This window comes from Teleopsis dalmanni, chromosome 1 (assembly GCF_002237135.1).
Source record: "Teleopsis dalmanni isolate 2A chromosome 1, ASM223713v2, whole genome shotgun sequence".
NCBI lineage: Eukaryota > Metazoa > Arthropoda > Insecta > Diptera > Diopsidae > Teleopsis > Teleopsis dalmanni.
The window spans coordinates 86,832,232-86,840,271 of NC_051846.1; positions in this window are offsets into that span (position 1 = coordinate 86,832,232).

Consider the following 8,040-nt stretch of genomic DNA (forward strand, 5'->3'; position numbering starts at 1 on the left):
TGTTATTTTAAATGTCGAGCACGACCTTGATGCGGACACGAGGTTCTGATTTGAGGTTAGCGGACCTAAACCGAGAACCACCAATTGCACAAGAGTATATACGTACGATAGTACATAGGTAGTATATATATAGATGTATGATATATTATGATAGTTAGCACGCGTTAGCTATATAACTGGTTAGAAGAAATATTCACACGCGCACTTTAATGGTTACAAATTAACCAAAAACAATAAAAGCGAAAGTATGTACAATCAACAAGTAAAGATATCTTGTTGTTGTGAATTTAACTGTCGAGCGCGATCTTGATGCGGACACGAGGTTCTGTTTTGAGGTTAGCGTACCTAAACCGAGAACCACCAATTGGACAATAGTATATACGTACGATAGTACATATGTAGTATATATAGACGTACGATATATTATAATAGTTAGCACGCGTTAGCTATATAACTGGTTAGAAGAAATATTCACACGCGCACTTTAATGGTTACAAATTAACCAAAAACAATAAAAGCGAAAGTAGGTACAATCAACAAGTAAAGGTATCTTGTTGTTGTAATGTCGAGCGCGATCTTGATGCGGACACGAGGTTCTGGTTTGAGGTTAGCGGACCTAAACCGAGAACCACCAATTGCACAATAATATACGTTCGACAGTCCACAGAATAGCCGTGTGGAAGAAATGCACACACGCGTACACTAATGATTACAAACTTAAAGAAAAAATGATTACCACACGTGGGTAATATTTAGATTTTTTAACAAATTAGAGTTTAATAACCACTATTAAAATTGCAAAAAGTCCTGTCACGGTCGCCAATGTAAATTATAAGCGTTTTTATAATTGGGTTTTATGATCTTTATTTCAATTTCTTTAACACAATGTAAATTATAAACGTTTTTATAATTGGGTTTTGATTTCATTTAATTTATACAATTGAATTTATACAATTTCGGTTATTGATTGTTTAATCACCTTTTTATGTGTACCCGTGTGTTGACACGTTCGCGATCGAAAAACAAGAGACATAATCAAACCAACGGAGTTTACTTGCAGCCAAAAAATATAACAATAAAATTTGCTCATCTCGAGCGCAAAAAACAAAAGGCAATAAAACAAGACTTAGAACCGTTGGTTTGATTACATCTTATACAGGGTTAGTTAGATAAATTAATTAACCATATATTAACCATATAAAATATTATATATATATATGAATTATATAATATATTAATTATAATAATTTAATTATACAATATGATTTACAATAGATTAAAATATAATAAATTATAATATATAAATCATATAACACATCAATTAATAATTCTACAGAATCCTACAATATTAACAATTTGACTTTAACCGCTCTAACAGTAATAATAATAGTTTTTACGATCTAAAAAAGAAAGGCACGTATGGACTATGTCCAGTGACATATCCATATATATTTTAAATAGAAGTGTGTGACCAACATATACATATTTAAAACGTCTCTCGATGTTTTTCTTTTTAGCATTGTAAAAGTGTTGGAGGGGTACATTAGGTGTGTAACCAGCGGACTTGGATGCATAAATGGTTGGTTGGTTGGTTGGAGTGGCGGCCTTGTTTACCCAAGAAAGCCCACTTGAGCACAAATAATGGCCCGTTGTGGTACCACAAGGAAAAGCGATGTTCGTATATAGACAAGGTGATCAGTATACGACCAACGCCCCACAAAGGCAACGACTCCCCTATTAGGTGAAGGAGAACCAACCCGACAGTTCTATGAATCTAGCTAGGTCCCTCACATTGTAGGATGACAGATCAGTCAGATCGGTCAGAAAAGGGGCCCCCAAGATCTTTGATCTCTTTCTGGCTAAAGATGGGCACTGACACATGAGATGGAACACAGTTTCCTCCTCGTCCTCAGTGCCACAACCGCGACAAAGGTCATTATAAGGAAGACTTAGTCTCATAGCATGCCTCCCTATTAAGCAATGACCCGTTAGCACCGATACCGTAGTACTGAGCAGATCTCTCTTTAGTTGGAGCAGTTGACTCGTACGCTTTTTATCCAAGTTAGACCAAATCGACCTAGAAATGTGACAACTGGGCTCACTTGCCCATTGTTGCTGAGTAATGCTTAGATATTTTTGTTTAATTGCCAGTTTAACTGTTGCAAGTGGAACGCCAATTTCTAATAAATGAATATCAGGGAGAAGAGCCCCAGTCTTGGCAAGCTCATCCGCCCTACAGTTACCCGCAATATCCCTATGACCAGGAACCCAGATAAGCTGAACGTTAGCGCACATAGCTAGGTCGTTGAGGGAAGCACGGCAGTTTTGAGTAATAATTGATGAGGCTGAGGTACTTACCAGTGATTTAATGGCAGCCTGGCTATCCGAGAAAATTGAATAATTTTCTTCGGAGGTACGGTTGTCGAGAATCCATTTTACAACAAAATGGATAGCCATTACTTCTGCTTGGAAGACACTACAGTAGTTAGGTAGTCGAAGCGAAACACTAAGACCTGATCTTTCCGAGAAAATGTCATAACCGACTCGTTTGTCTATTTTCGAGCCATCTGTGTAGATATCTATTTTATTGGGGGTAGACACTCTACCAAGGGTCCAGTCTTCTCTACTAGGCAAGAGAACTTTAAACACCTGGTTTAGGTCTGTGTAGGAACACTTATAGTCGATTGATAAGGGGCTGGTAGATCCTGATTCAGTATGATCGCGTGTCCTGTATCAATTCTAGATCAGCGTGAAAGAGCATTTAGTCTAGTCGCTACAAACTTAACTTGCTGTTTTACAAGAAGCCGCGATGGCAACCAGTGAAGCAGAGTAAAAAGAGCCTTTGTAGGAGTGGAGCGCAGAGCACCGGTGATTTGTAAAGCGGATATTCTTCTTGTTTTGTCAATAAGTTTTGAGTAACACTTCCGATGTCGGAGGTGCTAATTCTTGTTTTGAGAAGGACCTCTACAAACTTCACCAGACTTTCGTCAAGGTTTAGATTTGAAAGACATTTAACGATACCATTTGGGCACACATTATTGAAAGCGCCTTCGATGTCTAGAAAAGTTGCAAGTGTATATTCCCTGAGAGAGATGGAATGATCAACTTGTGAAATAAGTGCATGAAACGCCGTATCGACAGACTTGCCTTTAGTATATGCATGCTGTGATGAAGAAAGAAGTCCGGGGTTAATAGTGTTTCTGATATGAAGATCAAGAACCCTTTCCAGTACTTTTAGAAGGAAGGAGGACAGACTAATGGGCCTATAATCTTTGGCGCTGGAGTGTGTCGTTCTCCCTACTTTGGGAAGGAATACTACTCGAGCTATTCTCCAGCAACTGGGGATATACATGAGTTTGAGACAACTGTTATATATGCTAAGAAGCCAGGGAAGAATGACAAATTCACCTTGTTGGATGTCGGCAGGAATGATGCCGTCCAGACCTGGAGATTTGTATGGTTGAAAAGTTTTGATGGCCCACTTTAATTGCGTGTAGGTCACTTGAAAAGGATTGGAGATGGCCAGCGGAGGTGGCTCGAACTGTGCTGACGCGTAAGCATCGGCGGCCACGCTTCCTGGGAAGTGAGTGTCTAGCAGAATATCTAAAGTTTCCTTGCTAGAGTTAGTCCATTGACCGTTGGGTGCCCGGATACAATCTAGGGTCTTATGGGAGGAGTTGAGAATCTTGCGCAGTCGACTAGACTCAGAAGAAGTTTCTATGTTATCCCAGAAATTTTTCCAAGCTGCTCTTTTGGCCCGCCGAATGGCATATTTAAATTTCCTAAGCTTTTCCTTATATAGTGCCCAATTTCCGGTTGCTTTGGCATCATTGAAAAGTTTTCTGCAACATTTACGGAGATCTATAATATCTAGATTCCACCATAGTGGTTTGGGTTTGCCACGAAATACTGAGGGCTAACACGCCGCGTCTGTAGCGCCTTTGATTGCTGCCGTGAGGAGGTCGACTGTCCGTTCGATATCGGAGCAGTTAAGTATAATGGGGGGGTCCGGCTGTAAGCTAGACTCAAGAGTTGATCGAAAAGTGGACCAGTCGGTACGTTTCCTATTAACTGACTTGGATGATCTAATTATTTCAAAGTTCACCAACAGATCCAAATCAAACATTATGTATCTATGGTTCGAAAAGGAGCAGTCCTGTGATACAGACCAGTTTTTGAGAAAATTAGAAGAGATTTCGCTTATGAGGGTGATGTCGAGTACTTCCATTCCATTAGAAGTCATGAATGTTGGTTCACTGCCTCTATTAGCGATCATAAAGTTACCTGTAAGAATGAAATCAAAAAGACACTCACCCCGCTCGTTTGTGTCGGTGCTGCCCCATATTTCGTGATGTGCATTTGCATCGGCTCCATTAATGACCGGGATGCTTTTGCTGTTCGCCTCTGATGTCAGAAGCTTTAACGAATCATGTGGTGGAGTGGCGCCATGATCATGTGCCATGTAAGCTGAGACAATCCAAAGAGCCTTTGCCTCGTGTTCGATGGCCAAGGCTATGTTGTCGTTATTGCTAAATCTAGGGAGTAAAAAGGCATTAATGTTATTTTTTACTAAAATGCAAGATCTGGGTTTTCCTTGACCTTCTACGAATACAATACGGTATCCGTTTGCATTCAGACCACAAACCCGATTATTAACAACTCAAGGTTCCTGGATCAGAAAGATGTCCTCTCCTTTATCAGCTAGGCGGAGGATTAAGGCTGCCGAGGCAGATTTCGAGTGTTGCAGGTTAATTTGCACAACCTTCAACATGCCTAAGTGTTTTCAACCACGGTGCTGTTCAGCTTGTCCTCGTCCGACATCGGTAAGGGTTCGCGGGACAACGCCATACCTGTGAAAAGTTCGCAAACCAGTTCGGATGACGAGAAAATACTGCCTCCGTCGTCGGAGGAAAGGATACTGATTTTGTCACTAACCCCGTCTTCGGTGATATTGGTGTCAGCTACCACGGCCCTGCTATCAGAGACCGGATCTAAAGAGACAACCCCAGAAGGTTGTTGTCGAACGACTTGGGAGTCGCTTTTGTAGATTCTAAGGGTGACCGACCCGAAGCCATAGTTGATCACCCGATTTCGAGCTTGAAAGGGGGCGAGCGATTGTTCGTTAAGAACGACGAGAGCCTCTATGAAGTCGCCTCTGGGTTCGCTGACCTTAGCAACCTTCCAGTCATGGGTTCGAAGATCTGGGTTGCTTGCCTTAAGAAGTGAGACAATCTCCTCAGGCGAAGAGAGCTCCGAAGGAATCCAGACTTTGAAGCGAGGGCTCTGTGGAATATTATCCATTGAAACAGCTTTAAGCTGTGCACTAGGCCAGAGTTCCCCAAGTTTACCAATTGCTTCTTTCTATATATCCGCGGAGCGTTGATCAGAACAAGCAATAATTTTTATATGACCCTGGTACCAGTCTGCGTCACGACAGCAAGGCGAAGGGCCAGGGTGAAGAGCCACGACTTCCATATAAACTTTCAGGAGAGCCCGCTCGACCTTCTTCCAGTTAACTGGGGAGATGGTGCCGTCACTGTTGCCAGTATCAATTATGGCCCAAGTCAGACTCTCCTTAATAATCTCACTGAGAGGTTTTGAAGGTTTTGAAGGTCCCAGCTTGGGACGCTTCAAGGATGTGGATGGTGCTGGCTGTCCAGCCTGTTCAGTCGATCTTTGTCGTTTCTGCACAGAGGTAGTTTTTGTGAAATCGGCGGGACGGACTTTGACATTCTCTCTTGCCCAAGTTATTTTTGCCTTGTCGCTTTCTGTTAGCGAAGAAGGGTCGGCGGCGTTTAGCCTGGCAAGAATACGGTGAGCTGACCTCCGTGTTCTGTACGCCCTCGTCGAGGGGTTGACATGGGATTTTACACCGTTGGTTGCCGGTGGAGCGGTCAGCGAATTCGCTTTGACCGGGGCGCCTGCAGAGGAACAGGAGGCAGCGTTGCTACCTGGCATAGATGCCGAGGTGCTCGATGACGAAACTATGCTTGATTTTGCCGTCTGAGAAAGAGGTCTAGACGGATTAACAGACGATTACCTAGTAAGGCTTGAGCGTCCCCCCGAAGGTTTGTAAGTTTGTTTGTTTGTTTTATTTGTATTCATTCTGATGGGTCCCCACTCAAAGCCGCTATCTAAAATCTGTGAATGTAGTCACCGGCGAAGATCCCATGGTTATCTATGCAAATGCAGGGAGGCCATGCTAGGGTTGGCACCAGTCCTTATGGGAAACAAGTGCTCAGAGCCAGATCGGTGCTAATCGGAAGCCCAGCTACAACCGAACCTACTCGGCCAACTTAATGGCGACGGATGCAGAACGTACTTTGAGGCCTGCCAGTGTTTTAACGGGACGGAGGCAGCCACAGACTTAGCCTGGAGCCGTTCACCCGCGAGTGTCACCCCGGTGCTACCGTGTGTGACGAGTTTTACCATCTCGTCACGAACAAAAACAAAATATATAATGCACTATGCATAACTATTATGATTAATGTAAAAGTAGAAAAAAAAACAACAATAAAAATACAAAAAAAATATATAACAATAGAATTAAGGTATTTTTAGTTAAAAATAAATTTGTTTATTATTAGTTAAGATGACCATAAAATAAAATGTTAGTATAAGGTAGTAATAAAAATTAAGGTATTAATAAGTTTAAAATTAATGTATTATTAAGTTAGCATGTAAAATCAGTATTATTAAGTTAGTATTAATTTAATACAAATTAAAAAAAGAAAAATGCAATTCCTTTTAAAATATAAATTAAGTGATAACAGTTCTTTTTGTTTGAGTGTAACTATTTTGTCTAATTTTAACAAATGTGCAGCAACAGTAAACATACCAGCCGCAGACATTTAGAATTGGCAATAACAACTCAGAAGAAAGCTGTACGATGTGCACTCAGCAATTAGAAATCCCGTTTTCCGGAATTTATATAAAAAGAGGAATTATTCAACAGAAAGACACTCAATGACAGGCCACGAAGCAGAACACTTGGCAGAACCAAAGCAAGTGTACAATCAGGTAACTAAAAATATTGTCAGAAGACAACTAGGTCCAGAAACATGTAACCACCAGCCCAAGGCGATCAAAAACAGAGAAGATTGATCAGTATATGTAGTAGTCCGAGGACAAAAACGGTCGTTGCCAATGGATACTGGAGCGCATGAAAGGGACAGTGTCCGGGGAGAGAGATAGATCATTTAGCATTACCCAGGGTGCACCACGTGGAGGCGATCTAAATTACACCCCTATATATGGATGCATATATATGCGATGTGCAAATTTCTTTGTAATTCGAGATATTTCTTCCTTGATTGTCGGAACGCGTAGTTGTTTATGCAGCTGTTGATTCGTTACATACCAAGCTGCATTTGTGATCATTCGTAGTATTTTAGATTAAAAACGCTGGATAATTGCCAAGTTCGTGTCTGCTGCAGTACCCCATAATTGGGCTCCATAACTCCATATAGGTTTTAGTACAGTTTTGGATATAAGCAACTTATTGTCTAGTGATAGTTTGGAATCTCGGCTGAGGAATGAAAATAAGTTTCGCAATTTGAGACCTAAGGCTTTACGCTTATTAAATATGTGAGGTTTCCAGGTTAGTTTACTATCCAGATGTATGCCCAAGTATTTTGCTCCTATAGCTTATAATAATTGAGTATTGTTTACTAAAACAGACCGGCATGTAGAACATTTTGTAGTAAATGCTACTTGGATAGATTTTGACTCATTTGGTTTGATACGTCAATTTTTTATCCAGCTGTACCATCTGCAAATGTGCAGATAACACTTTCATCGGAAAGGGGAAGATCCGCAGTATATAAAAGATAAAGCATTGGTCCCATTATGCTACCTTGAGGTACTCCTGCTCCTATATCATGAAGTCTTGTAGATTCGTTACCATTCTTAATGAAAAAGTGGCTTGCCGAGATGTATGATTTAATAAATATGAAAAAATGTAGGGGTAGATTCAGTTTTATTTTGAGAAGAAGGCCCTCATGCCATACTCGATCAAGAGCTTGTGAAATATCTATAAAT